At 37.9% G+C, this 15,737-nt stretch overlaps 1 protein-coding gene across 10 annotated transcripts in view; it reads right to left on the bottom strand.

Moving 5' to 3' along the window:
- mpp7a (MAGUK p55 scaffold protein 7a) overlaps positions 1 to 15,737 on the bottom strand; it is a 359,286-nt gene that overhangs the window by 154,348 nt on the left and 189,201 nt on the right. The window lies entirely within an intron of this gene.

The following is a 15,737-nucleotide window of genomic DNA, read 5'->3' as shown; positions in this document are numbered from 1 at the left end:
TGCACCGCTGAATAATAGGAAAATCCCATCTTGTATTTGTCATGTCCTGGACTCATTTGAAAGTTGTCAGTTTAGCCTGTAACTTTTTTTGTCGAATTTGATTATGTACATTACTGCTGAAAATAAAGTTTGAAAGTCACAACTGAACTATTAGCTTAACAAAAATGTACGGAATTAACAGAATTTAAACTTGTATTCCATTTTTTTAGCAACAAGCTGGCACTCCATTATAGTAAATGACATCTGTAGTAATATTTTGAATACATCTGGTTCATTGCTTTGGAATTTATTGCTTAATGGAACCCAAGAATTTTTGCCTTGCTACTGCTGACTTTAATAAAAGGACAGTACACTAACAATACAGTAAATAATGGCCATGCAGGCAAAATTGCACATTGCACTCCTTCATATACAATTTTGCAGATCATTGCAAATAAAATGCAAGGCTATTTTGTACATTTTGATTTAAATCTTTTTTCTGTGTGTATTATTTGTAGAAGTTAAATCGTGTCTGGGAATTAATTAACAGCAGCTGATCCTAGCAAGACCACATCTCCAGAATCTCTACTGTGTCCCCGTCTGCCCCCTCCTGCCCCCAAAACAACATTTCTGAACATTGGCTCATGCTTTACCCCAAGAGGCGTTCCATTTGCAGCTGTGTTTCACTTGAGGTCTCTTCTTTTCAGCTACTGGACTGCACTGTTCCATACAACTGTTGATCCACATCAAAATAAATCAGGGACTCCCTAGAAACTATCTGGGATTTTGTTGACATATACAGATGATAGAAAATTTTCAACAGTATTTTGAGTTTTTTTAGAAAAGAAAATGAGTTAATATAATTGAAATGGTCAAAACAATGAAGGGAATGTCTAATCCTGGTAAATTAATCATTGAAAGTATAAAGGCACTAGAGTTAAAATTCTTAAGTCAGAAAAATGACAAGGTAAATGAAGAAATTGCTTTTAAACCAAATGGTAATAGTCTCATGGAAAATGTTGATTTGTAGCAACTGCAAACATTTAATTCTTAAGTGAAAAGGATTTGATAAACTGTTTACTTATTTTTTCAAAATATTGCAAAACATCTTTAATGACTTACATTTGTTCAGACTTCAGGTTTACTTACGGATGCTCCTGCATTGCTTCTTTTATTAGAAAGAAAGCAAATTGTGGGCAAACAAGCAAGTGTGTCATTGCAATATTCCAAGACGTTCAGCTAACAGAGTTACAATTCCTGGGATTATGCATGCAAGGATTGAAATCACATCTGGGTGCCTTATCAGCAACAGTGTTCAAGTTTGCTAATTCCACTTATTCTCATATGCTTCCACTTCAGTCCAGTACTTTTGATGCATGAGATATTTGCTCCTTAATGATAATTTCAAAGCTGACCATTATTTTCTTCATAAACTCAAATGAGGAAAATGTAAGAGCTCCAATATACTTCAAAGCTGACTAAGCTCCCTCTCTGGAAGATCTTCAAAACTTGTTCTTGAGTGCTGGACTGTTAAACTTTGAGCATGTAGCTTTACACATGCTAAGTCAAAATTCTAACACTGGTCCAAATAATTTCAAATCTCCCCATCTCTTCCCTAGAATGCCAAAATGGTTATTGTTTCAGACCTGAGCCTCAGTCTACACTTTTTCTCATGTGCCAGTTTGAAGCCATGTTTTGATACTTCCACTTGTTATTCTCTTTACCGAAGCAGCAGATCCATTTCACACCACGTCTAAGCCTACCTTTTTTTTCTTGTTCCTGCCAAGCCTCGAGACTTCCTTAAACAAAATGAAACCAGCAGCTGCATTTTGTTGTATGTTTTCTACCACAGCATGCTGACATGTACGCCAACTTTGTCCGAGCAGCAATCGTAACTGCTCCATGTTCTTCTCCCAAAAATCATTGATCTTAAGATGCTGCTTGGAGTTTATTTATCTTGGCTGATTTATCACCATCTATTTCTGCTCTCTGACTAGTCCCTCACCCAATTCAGATAATCCGTAATCATCATATCATTACACTATGCCTCCCAGATCCTGTGCATCCAAGGTCTCTAGCTGAAAGGAGTAGACTGCTTAACTTAACTGCTCACCATTTAGTGTCCCATCTTGCATTTTATCACTTAACTATTCGCAAGATACAAAAGCCTGAAGCACGTACCATCAGGCTCAAGGACAGCTTCTACCCCGCTGCTATAAGACTATTCAATGATCCTTTACGATAAGATGGACTCTTGACCTCACAATCTACCTTGTTATGGCCTTGCACCTTATTGGTCTACCTGCAATGCAGTTTCTCTGTAACTGTAACACTTTATTCTGCATTCTGTTATTGTTTTACCTCGTACAACCTCAATGCACTGATGTAATGAAATGATCTGTATGGATGGTATGCAAGACAAGTTTTTCACTGTACCTCAGTACATGTGACAATAATAAACCAATTTACCAATAGCACTCACTCTGTTCCACCTGGGCCTCTTTCTTATATCCCCACTTCTGATCCCTCCAGCCAAGCATCTTCACCTCTTCACTGCTCTTGTATTATTTACAACCCTTTCCTCCTATCGACCGCAAGAAACTGCAGAGAGTTGTGGACACAGCCCAGCGCATTACGAACACCAGCCTCCCCTCTTTGGACTCTGTCTTTACCTCTCGTTGTCTTGGTGAAGCAGCCAGCATAATCAAAGACCCCACCCACCCGGGACATTCTCTCTTCTCTCCTCTTCCATCGGGTAGAAGATACAGGAGCCTGAAGGCACGTACCACCAGACTTAAGGACAGCTTCTACCCCACAGTGATAAGACTATTGAACAGTTCCCTTATACAATGAGATGGACTATGACCTCACGATCTACCTTGTTGTGACCTTGCACCTTATTGCCCTCCACTTTCTCTGTAGCTGTGACACTTTACTCTGTACTGTTATTGTTTTTACTTGTACTACATCAATGCACTCTGTACTGACTCAATGTAACTGCACTGTGTAATGAATTGACCTGTATGATCGGTTTGTAAGACAAGCTTTTCACTGTACTTCGGTACAAGTGACAATAATAAACCAAGACCAATACCAAAAGCCAAATAGAATGCTACACTAAAATTTCCTCCTCCACCTTTCACATGAAGTGAATTATAACTGATGACTTCCACAAATGCTTAATTTTTTTTTGTTACCTCAGTGAACTCTGTTCTGGTACTCACCCCACTAAACTTGATCAACGAAAAGGGATTTAGGTACAAAGATATATTATAAAGCAAAAAGTGCAAAAGGACTGGAAGAGATGGAACAAGAAATAATAAAAAAATACATGATTAATCACGGAAAAAACTACAAGTTAGGCACAGTGAATTGCATATATGCACAAAATATGATGAGCTACATATTGGAACCACCATAGAGTTGCTGGTGAATATATCTACACGGTGTTGCTGGGAATGGAGTTCTGGAAGTCAGACCCGATGACAATGAAGAAACAGTGACATATTTCCAAGATAAGATAATGTGTAAAACCTGGAAGGGAATTTGCTGGTGCTGCTCCCTTTCACCTGCCACTGTTGTCTTCCTCAGTGGTAGAGGTTATGACTTTGTGAGGCTCTGCTGAAGCAGCCTTAAACAAGTAATTATAAACCAAAGATGGCGTAAACTTGCACCCTAGCAGATTACTGAGCTGAAGCTGTATTCTGGATCACTGTTTCCAATTTGGTGAAAGCAGAGAACCAGCTTAGAAAAGCTGAGAATTGAATGCTTGAAAATCCTTAGTATGTAATATTCAAGAAATAATTGCAACAAAAATAATAGCAATTTTTACTAAGGAAAATATTACTAGAGAGTGAGAACACACTTCAAGGGCTGAAATAACAATGTATTGGGTGGAAATAATAAATAATTAATTGCCCATTTAATTCTCTGCCACATTTTAAAGGTCACCAAATACTGAGGAGATTGATCTTCGGGGAAATTATTAATGTAATCAACATTGTAGTAGGGACACTGAGAATTCAGCTTCACAATATAGATGAGTGCAGTAATTATATTGTTTCTTATCTATTGAGGAAGGAAGCAGGACTCAATCTAATTTGGGGGAATAAAATCACAAGGAAAAAATCCCAGTCAGGAGCACCTTTGGTATCCATAGCACTTGAAGGTTTAGATTAGTTATAAAGGCAGGCAGGAAGCAATTGAAAATTAAAATATAGAACATAGAACATTACAGGTCCTTCGGCCCACGATGTTGTGCCGACATTTTATCCTGCTCTAAGATCTACCTAACCCTTCTCTCCCACATAGCCCTCCATTTCTCTATCATTTATGTGGCTATCTAAGAATCTCTTAGATGTCCCTAATGTATCTGCCCCCACAACCTCTGCAGGCAGTACGTTCCACGCACTCACCACTCTCTGTATAAAAAACTTACTTCTGACTTCCCCCTTATACCTTTCTCCAATCACTTTAAAATTATGCTCCCTCATGTTAGCTATTTTCGCTCTGTCCACAAAATACTGAAGAAGAAACTAAAAACACATAACTTGAGGAGGAATATTGACACACTGAGACGATGTATAAATTGGAGTCAAAGATAGAAGAAAGAAACAATTTAGGAATGGGTGGACTCTTTACAGGTGGCAACAGTCTAATATGTTATAAAAATGGGAAGGAAGGGCAACCAAAGCAAGAGGTTCCTGGATGATGAAGGATTAACAAATTGAGTTACAGGTAGATATTTAGATAACTTCAAGTTTATGGACAGTAGAGTGAGCCAGGCAGCTAGAAGATATTGGTTTAAACTTAAGCTTTTTTTTAAAACTTTACTTACAACACAGTAACAGGCCCTTCTGGCCCAACAAGTCCGCGACACCCATTTAAACCCATGTTAACCTACCTGTACATCTTTAGTCAAATGTAAAAGTAAATTAGGTGTGGGTGAAAGAGGATGAACAAAATAGGACTGAAGTGTGAAATGACAGATGTCAGTCTGATAACACAAAAGAAAACCTGTCTTTTGAACATTACCATCCATAAAAGCTGACGGAAATCGGGGTAGAAAATGCAGAAGTACTGGTCAGAATGCAGGTCTAACAATTACATTTAAATGCAGAGTAAATCCAGGAATTGAGCACCGACAGTGGAAAGCTTTAAACAAACAACAACCCAAGAGAAAATTCATCAGCCAATCGGATGTGCATGCACTCATCGGATCCAGAGATCTGCTAAAGGTAAATTCTGTTTGACCAACTTAACTGCATTTTGATGGGTATCAGAGAGAGTGAATGAAGAATGTGGAGTTGATATTGTATCTGTGGATTTTTAACATGTGCTAAAATATCACTTATTAAACCTTCCAGCAAAAATTTGCTGCAAGCTGCTCTCTGCAGATCTACTCATTACTTTTACTATAATCGTTATAAACCAATACCAATACCAAAAAGGGTAGTATAAAATGGAGTAGGAAATTAGCAAATGGAGTAGAAAATTAGCTAATGGATCAGAAACAGTTGTGGTGTACAATCATGTTTCTGGACTGCAGGGAGGATATCAGTGACATTCCTCATGTTTCAATTCTAGGACCAGTGCAGTACATTAACGACCTGGACTTGGGTACATCATAAAATTTCAATATCTGCAGTATAACATGCACCAAGGAAGAATGGAATAGAGGAGGAGGGCAAAGTCAGATTAATGTAACTGCTTAATACATAGCTGATAAAATTCATTACAGGAAAAAAATGTGAGGTGATACATTTACATAAAAGAATGAGAAGAGACCAAACATATTAAATGCACAACTTCAAAGGGATTGGAAAGACAGAGATTAGATATGGTTTCTGTGCAAATCCTTAAAGGTGACAGGACTGGTTAAAGGAAGAAGCAGTTCACAAAGATTACTGTTCTTATTTTGGCTTTACAAAAGGAATACCAAAGACAAGCTACTTAAACATTAGTTCATTCTCAGATGGAGTACTGTATCCAATTTTGGGCACTTCCCTTTAAGGAAGACATAAAATATATGGAGGAGGTGCAGAAAGATTTACACGAATAGTTCATGGGATAAGAAATTACAGTTTTACGTACAAAACAGAGAAACTAGCACTGTTCACTCTGAAGTTAAGAAGCCACAAAGGTCATTTGATAAGAAATCTTTAAAATCATGAATGATTCAGATGACCAAAGAAAATCTGATTCTAAAGGTCTTGGGGTTCATAAGGTGATTGCTGGAAGAACCAGAGATGACACAAGGACAAACTGTTTCACACAAGGAGTGGCTTGGAATACACTGTCAATAGCAGCCTTCAAAAGGAAAGGAAAGAAATACTTGGAGGAGAAAACATTTCAAGGATATGGGGAAAGAGCAGGGAGTGGAACTTAGTCAACTTCTCTTCAATGAACACTGTAAACATGATAACCCAAATTGCCACCTTCTATACAGTATGATTCCATATTTCCAGCACGTTGATGTGAAAATAAAATAGCACATAGATCACATGATGCAAATTAATTCTATGTTCTAGTGATGCAATATATACTGCAGACACATACATCAAATGGAAAATGTATTTCCTAATAACATGAGTCTTCAGTCGAGAGGCAGAAAGAAAACTAGGCCATGTCAGTGAATATATACTAATTCCCAAGCTATTTACATTTCAGAAAACTTCGTACAATGGGTGATATGGCGAGAGTTAAAACAGCACAATGTGGAAAAAAAATTGCTGGATAAACACATCAATATTCCTGTTACTTTAAAAAAAAGCATCTTGCTTTGCCAAGTAAGAAGAATTGGAAATCTACTCAATATTTTCAGTAAGAAAGCCAACACATCATTTTAAACTGGAAAATAATATCTACCGTTTAGAAAAATGTACTCGAATGTAATAATAATGTCAGCAATTTCCACAATTCAAAAATGCTTGCCAAAGAGAAGAAAGGTTTTAAATTTCATGTATTGTGTTTATTGCTTATAGCTGATCTATGCAGGTGCTGCAAATAAATGAATGTTTTCTGTAAAACAATCTACAGACTAAAACATTACATTGAAACACATCTGTGCAATTTTGCAAAACACACAAATATTTATTGAATAAAAGGAATTTCATGTCCTTCATGTCCCCACAAATTAATACACCAGAATCACTTACTTAGGCACCATCATTTTGCAGGCAAATGATAATGAAATATCAAGCATAGAAAAGCAAACCACAAAAGATTGTGGATCAAATCCACTCACAAAATGAATAAATCAGAATAGAGCACATCAAGTCATTGCATAAAATGTAGTCAAATAATAGTTCAAGATAGTTCTTAAAAGTTCCTCAGTGGAAATTATTGCTCAAAAACTTAAAAGTAGGCCATTTAATATCAGTTACAGATCATTTGCATGAAGTCATATTGTAAAAGGAGAACATTTATGGGATTAAGGAAATACCACTGGTCCAGGAAACACATTTTCAGATATAAGAAAAAACACTAAGTTCTAGCAACAAGGCAGGCTGCCATAAGGCAAACAATTAGGACTCATTTATTGCAGCCCACTGATAAAAAGGAAAGCCTACACTATTTATGCAAACTTTTAACTTGATACGCTAAGAGTGAGATAATGTACCATATGATGAACAAATGCATAAAGCAGTCTATAAAAGTTGCCACAGTAAACTGTATTACCTTTTGAGGTTTCTGAAAATGGAAACAAGATGTTAATCAGTCAGAATGGCATGGTGGCACATCAGTTGATGCTGCTACCTCAATTCCCAAGGACTAAGGTTTAATCACACCTCGGTGCTGCCTGTGTGGAGTTTCCGCATTGTTGCGGTGACTGCAAGGGCTTCTGCTGAGTGCCATGGTTTCCTCCCACATCCAATGAGGTTCGGGCAAAATAATAGACTACTGTAAATTACCCCATAATATGGACAAGTGGCAAAAGAATTAAAGGAGAGTTGGTGAGCTTGTGAGAGGGCTACAGTGAGGGAAGGGGAATCAGACTGATGGGATTTCTCAGCTGAAATGGCCTCCTCCTGTGCTGTAATTATTAAATTGCCAAACCAAGGCTTGGCTGCATTTGATTAAAATTTAAGGTGCTTTTTTTTAAGAAACTGATAAAATTACAGTACCATACTTAACTTTCAATGACATTTGTTAGGATTCTCTACATTGAGTAATGAATAATTGTTTGTGAAGTTCCAGGTAATATTATCTTAGTTCTTCAACTTGGGTTACCTTCCATATACAAGATCTAACACACCACGACAACATGGACCAAAATATATAACATATATGAACGCCTGCACTGGCAAAAGGCAGAAACCTCACCTACCTCTACATAAAGAACTGTTGATCAAACCTACATGAATCAAGCAGCCTGGTCATGACATCAACTTGACTTACTATTTTGATATAATTCCATCATTCTAACACTTCTATTTGAAAACGTCTAAATATTTCTGATCCAATAAAAATTCTTCCAGTTTCTCTCTATACCTATGGCACTGAAGGCCATTGAAATTATCCTGTAAAATTTTTCGTGCCCTCCTGAAGCTTGAAATGTTTCTTGAAGGTGTTAATAAAATGACTGACGACAATTAGTCTCCTTCTGCATTGATTCTCAGTAAATTAGGGATGTCTCCACAAAATCCTCCAAGGAAGGATAAGTGGAACAACCTTAGTGTCCTATCCCAGGCAAACATACCTAGCCATGAGTCCGCAGTTATAATGTCAGCTGAATTGTGCAGACACCAGGCTTCTGCAACAGCCACATTACTATGAACTCTGTCGAGGGAAGAAATCATCAGGCAGATAGAAGAAAAGAATGTTCATTGAGTTTTCTCCATAAAGCAGCAATAACTGCTTGACCTTTACCATAGCCTTGGAGAGGGATAGGAGCAGACGATACGGAGAAGTATTTAATTGGTTCAAGAGCCGCGAGGTAATATTGCAGCTCTATAAAACTCTGGTTAGACTACACTTGGAGTATTGGTTTCAGTTCCAGTCGCCTCATTATAGGATGGATGTGGAAGCTTTAGAGAGGGTGCAGAGGAAATTTACCAGGATACTGCCTGAATTGGAGAGTATGTCTTATGAGGATAGGTTGAATGAGCTAGGGCTTTTCTCTTTGGAGAGGAGGAGGATGAGAGGTGACTTGATAGAGGTGTACAGGATGATAAGAAGCATAGATCAAGTGAATAGTCAGAGACATTTTCCCAGGGTGACAATGGCTAACACGAGGGGCATAATTTTAAGATGATTGGATGAAGGTATGGGGGGACGTCAGAGGTAAGTTTTTTTAACACAGAGAGTGGTGGGTGCGTGGAATGCACTGCTTGCAGAGGTGGTGGAGGCAGATACATTAGGGACACTTAAGAGACTCTTAAATAGGCACATGAATGAAAGAAAAATTGGAGGACCATGTGGGAGGGAAGGGTTAGATAGATCTTAGAGCAGGATAAAATGTCAGCACAACATCGTGGGCCAAAGGGCCTGTATTGTGCTGTATTGGTATATTACTGTCATTTGTAGAGGTACAGTGAAAAACTTGTCTTGCATTCCGATCGTACAGGTCAATTCATTACACAGTGCAGTTACTTTGAGTTAGTACAGAGTGCATTGATGTAGTACAGGTAAAAACACTAACAGTACAGAGTAAAGTGTCACAGCTACAGAGAAAGTGCAGTGCAATAAGGTGCAAGGTCACAACAAGGTAGATCGTGAGGTCAGAGTCCATCTGTTCTATGTTCTATTTCCACTAACTTCTGGGAACCTCTGGTCCATGACTACTCAAAATGGAGCAGCGGTATTCAGGATGGCCTTGATGCCATGCACCAGGTTCAACACAGAAGCCTTCCTTAAGTAGAGGTATGCAACATTTCTCAAATGACCCACCTAGCGATCAGGCACCTCCTGCTCCATCTTTGGAAAAGCGTGCATTTCCTACACGTCTGATTAGCTTGCTCAGAACCCATAAAACTGGAAATGGAATCAAATTGTCCTCAATCCCAAGGGTCTACTAAAAATGACCGGTCTTTTTTGAATCATGCACTAAGACACCAAGATCCTCATGCATTTCAAACTGATCCAAAGATCCAATGTCATTCAGATTGACGTTACTGTGAATCAAGGAATCATGTTCCCCTAACAGAGTTAAATATGAAAAGTATGCAAGTACCAGTTTCAAAGTTGGTAAGGCTTCTATCTATTCTGAATGATGACATTCATGAGATTCATTAATTTGATTCATTTATGGCAAGTAACCCAAGTTCAAGGATTCTGACAAAATGACCTCAAACAGTTCTTCTTGTTAAACTAACAACTTTAAATTTCCAGGACATGGTGTCCAATAGTACTGTCCGGGTCAGTACTCAGCTCTCGTGACAGGCACAAGAGACCAAATGCTATGAAATCATGCAATCTTCCATTTCAGAAATTACAATGCAGAATTACTATTTGAATTGTACAAGGCTCCTATCAAAAAGGTTTAGTCCACCCATATATAAACTCTTCAAAGAATGGACAGGGTAAATCAAAGGTGGGAATGTTGTGTTAGGCTTATCACATGATATCTGGAATGCTAAGGAAGTGCTAGATCCATGACAATGTCTATGAAAAACAGCAACTGAACTTTCCAACTGTTGAGAGAAATTATTATTCAACTTCTGACACAACACATTAAAACTGAAAGAATTTCTGCTAAATGAAGATACTTACCAAGGACCCACATAGCCAGACTGTGTCAAAATGACCAAGTGCAACCAGATGTTTAAGTGAACAGTCTACCCTCGGAGCACATATATAACATAGAAACGAACTGCCCAATATGTGGTCATTCGGCTTATCATGTCCACGTTAACCAAGTTCAGACAAATTCCTCTTCCTGCTTTTGGTTCACAGTCTCATTGGCTCATCCAGGTATATTTTCTGTCTCCATCTGTCCCTGTCAGCAAACTCCAGAACTCCAATGAACTTCAGATGCCAAATATAATCCAACCTCTCTCTCATCCTTCTATCCACTGCCTCAAATCTAGCTCTCCAAATTAATCACCTACTTGCAAAGCAAAATGGGTCCTTCTTGTTCACACTAGCTGGAGTCTCAATTTTATACACAAACTAAATTTTCCTTTAGATTCTTCTGCTGCAAAGAGAAACGGCCCCTGCTTATCTCTCTTTATATCTCCAAGTGAAATTCTCTGACCCTGACAGCATTCTTTTGAATCGGTTCCAAATCCTTACTGCATTCTACTTGCAATGCGATCACCATGGCTAGACAATTTTGGGCACAGTGGCATAGTTTATAGAGCTGCAGCCCCTCAGCTCCAGTGACCCAAGTTCAATCCTAACCTCAGACACTCTTGATGTGGAGTTTGCAGGTTGGTTGGTTAATTGGCCATTGTAAATTGCCCCTAGTATGTAAGTGAATGGTAGATGTTATTGGGAACGTAGGGAGAAAAAAAAATGGGATTAGTGTAGGATTAGTGCAAACAATAGTCAACATGGACTTGTTGGGCTAAAGGGCCTGTGCCCGAGCTGACTAATTCTATGAAGCAATGACACAATCTAGTGCTCCAGCTGTGGCTCAATCAGCATTTTATATAATTCTTCCACAACTTCCCTGTTGTAAGATCTTGTGTCTTGTGAATAATGAAGAAAATTCTATGTGCCACCTTGGTTACGTTATTCATCTGCCCTGTTAACTACAGAGGTTTATGGATAAGCAATCCAAGATTTCTTTCTTTCTTGATAGTTTAGTACCCCACCAGATGTATATTTGCTTATCTTGTTTGCCCTCCTATCTCATTCTTCTTTGAAATGAATTACATTTGATACTTCTCGACTATTTTATTCTAGTCTCTCCTCTTTCCTCATATGGAAAAGCCACCATCTCAGAAACCAGTCATGTGAATCTTCGCTGCACTCCTTCTCTGACAAGTATTTCCTCTTTTTAGTTTTAAGGAGACCAAAACCCTACACTTTACTCTCAGAGCAATCTCACCAAGGCCTTACAAAATTGCAGTCAGATAACTTTATAAGAAAGGCCAACATATCATTTGTCTCTCTAACTGCTCGCTGCACTTGCACATTGCCTTTCAGTGACTTTTGGACAAAGACTAATTCTCTTTGAACACATTAGCCAAATTCATAGCACTTAAAAAAATTTTTTTCTGTTTTCTGCACCAAAGTGAATAACTTCATATTTTTCCACATTATATTCCATTTGCTAGTTTCTTGCCCATTCACTCAGCTTGCCTATATGTCTTTAAAGACTCCTAACATCCTTCTCCCTTCTTATAATACCACCCAGATTTATAGTATCAGCAAATCGGTAAATTGGTTTATTACTGTCACATGTATTGAGGTACAGTGAAAAGCTTGTCTTGCATACCATCCATGCAGATCATTTTATTACAACAGTACAGTGAAGCAGTACAAAATAAAACAATAACAGAATACAGAATAAAGTGTTACAGTTACAGAGAAAGTGCAGTGCAGGTAGACAATAAAGTGCAAGGTCATAATGAGGTAGTTTGTGAGGTCAAGAGTCCATCTTATCGTACTAGGGGACTGTTCAATAGTCTTATAACGGTGGGATAGAAGCTGTCCTTGAGCCTGGAGATATGTTCTTTCAGGCTTTTGTAAATTCTGCCCAATGGGAGGGGGGGAGAAGAGTGAATATCTGGGGTGGGTGGACTTGAAATTTGGAAACATGACATTTTCTTCCCCCTGCTAAATTGTTGATGTAGATCTTGAATAGTGGGCCCAAGCACTGATACCCACAGTATCCCACTAGTCAAAGCCTGCCAATCTGAGAAGGATCCATTTATTTCTACTCTTAGCTTTCTGTTTGATAATTCTCAATCCATGTCATTACGTTACTCCCAAATCTGGGTGCTCTAACCTTGTTAGGTAACCTCCTGCTTGGGATTTTGTAGAAAGCCTTCTGAAATTCAAAATACACCACATTCAATTGATCTCCATCTACCAGTCACACTTTGTAAGAATAGCAGTTCTTAAGTCTCTCATGATTTTCATAAATCCATGTTCTATCCTATTATTATTTTCATTATAGATTCCAGCATTTTTCCTACTGCTGAATTAGACTAATGGGCCAGTAGCTCCTCTTCTTCCTTAAATAGTCGGGTCACATTTCTGATCCTCAAATTCACAGGATCAATTGGAATCTGCAGAATTTTCACTCACATTATAGCCACCTTTTACAAAAGACTTAAAGATCATTGGGTCCTCGGGATTTATCAGATTTTAGTTTCACCAACTTCTTTGGTAGTTTTTTTTGAAAACTAATCCTTTTCATCGGTCAATTTTGGATGCAATTTAGAAATCAAACTGCAGTGTTATCCATTATTGATATTAATTTGAGTAATGCCACAGAAAATTCTGTCCCTGCCCAACATTTCTTCACTGGAGTGTTCTTTTAGGAATCACAATGCAAGGATTAGTGCTCCCAACTTGGCATGCTTTTTAGCATGACTACACAATGAAATTCTGTTTTAGCTACTCAGATGATCGGCTCATGTGGTGGAAGCCTCCTCTCTTTCACCGGTGCAAATAGCAATAGAATTCACAATATAAAGTTGTGTTCCAATGGAAAGTTACAAGGAAGGGTTGTAAACCTTTGAGCCAGACATGGACATAAATCAACTTAAATTTTTTTTTGTTGAAGGAGCCAAAGCTAAAATCTGCTACCTCAAAGCTAAAACCTGAAATATCTGACTCCCACAGAAACACAACTGATCTAAGAAACGTTCAACGATAATTTGAACGAAAGTTACATATTCATGACCAATGACAATGTACTTGTCGACTTAAGAGGTCACAAGTAACGTGTTAGGAAAAGGCAAGACATATGCTGATCATTGAAAATCGAAGGGGCAGATACATCTGCTGATCTTATAACTGAAGTCATTCTGGGGAAGTGCATGGAAATTCCCGACATAAAAAAATGAAATTTCAACAGCAGGGACAAGTCTGAAATCATTGAAAGGGGCTCAACCATATCTATTAACTTAACAACAACTTTTGGATTATCAATTACATGTTAACCAAAGATACAAACTACATCTAGGGGATGTGAGAACAATTTACAAACTCCGAAGAATCCTTTCTTAAAGGAAAACATTGCAACAATGCATTTAAAATGGAACCCTGTAAAAACTCTGCCACACATGCCTGTACAGCCTATTCACTTTAGGAAGTTTCTCTGGAGAGTACAAGTAGTTCACTGGCATCTAGCTATGCAAGAAAATGGCATTATATTGTCAGTCAAAGGTTTAAATAACCAAGAGTACATATGGTAAAGTGGCTTATAACAGATTAAACAGCGATATTGTATTTCTACAAAAAAAAAGAAATACATCAAGTATGGAAACGTAATGTCAATGTTCTGCTAGACAGATTATTTTGACCTCCGTATATTTTCCAGCTGTGTTTTTTTTTATAAAGAGTATCCAATTTCTTTTGTGGACTAGATGATTATTTATAATGTGTTCAGGATCAACAATAGACAGTTCAAAGCTAAAGTTAACTATTTGTGTCATTTGCAAGATTACAAATACAGTGTAATTAAAATGTATTTATTTTACTTCTAAACTGTGTGTATGTCTTCAGGACTTCAAATACACTGCCTTACTAAATAAATAACTGAAATTTTTTCGAAAATGCAACTACTCAAACCAAATAATGTTCACAATCTTCGTCAAATTCATTTTATCAAGATGAATCAAATGACCCACACTGTTCAATAACATACAGCATCAATGATTCAAATCAAGGGACTCTGATCAAAAATTCATTTTCTCCTGGGTGCATATATAGTGAGATAAATGATCCTTTTGTGGGTCTTAAGAGTTCTTAGGACAGACAAGGATCTGAGGGGTAAGTTTTTATTTACACAGAGTGGTTGATATCTGGAAGGCAATGCCAGACAAGGTGATGGAATCAAATACAATTATTATGTTTAGGAAGTATTTAGAAAAACGGTTAAATAGGCAAGGCACAGCAGAGTGGGCAAATGGAATTGGTGTAGACAGGCAAAAAGGTCAGCATAGACTTGGTGGCTTGAAGGGCTCGTATCTGAGCTGCATGACTCAATACTCTGTTACAGGACCACAGGAAATGTTTTTTTAAATCAGCTAATTATCATTAGCAATGCATGTGACACTGTGTATTTATATTACACCTGTAATGTCGTAAGAATATTCCAAAATGCATCACAGGAATATTAGATGGAAATTTGTCACTTAGCTACTCAGACAGATCTTGGAGTACATCCTCACATCCTTGAAGAAAGCATGGCAAGAGAATAAGGTGGTCAAGAGGACACGTGGAACACTATCCACTTTTGGCCCAGATAGAGAACCTGAGAAAAGTTCATTTGAAGGAGAGTTTCAAAGCAGGTGAATGTGGTGAGGAGGCAGAGATTTATAGGGAAGATACACATACCCAAGAGTACAAAACATTTCATCCTTTATCTTTTATGCTACATGATGCCATGGCTGACCTGTAACATCATGCCAGAAACATGCTTGAGGTAAAAGATCAGCTATGATCTTAGAGTCACATAACAGGTTCCTTGGCCCACCACGTCCATGCTGACGGTCTTACTGAACGGCAGAGCAGACCCATGAAGCTGAATGTCCTACTCCTGTTCCCATTTTCTTAGGAATTCTGTTCTCAGCCATCTTTGCTCTGCACCATTAAATATTTGTTAACAAAAATATAGCAATCTGAAACTTATAACA

The sequence above is a fragment of the Pristis pectinata genome, chromosome 5 (genome assembly GCF_009764475.1).
Source record: "Pristis pectinata isolate sPriPec2 chromosome 5, sPriPec2.1.pri, whole genome shotgun sequence".
In the NCBI taxonomy this organism is placed as follows: Eukaryota; Metazoa; Chordata; class Chondrichthyes; order Rhinopristiformes; family Pristidae; genus Pristis; species Pristis pectinata.
This window is presented reverse-complemented; position numbering and strand designations above follow the sequence as displayed.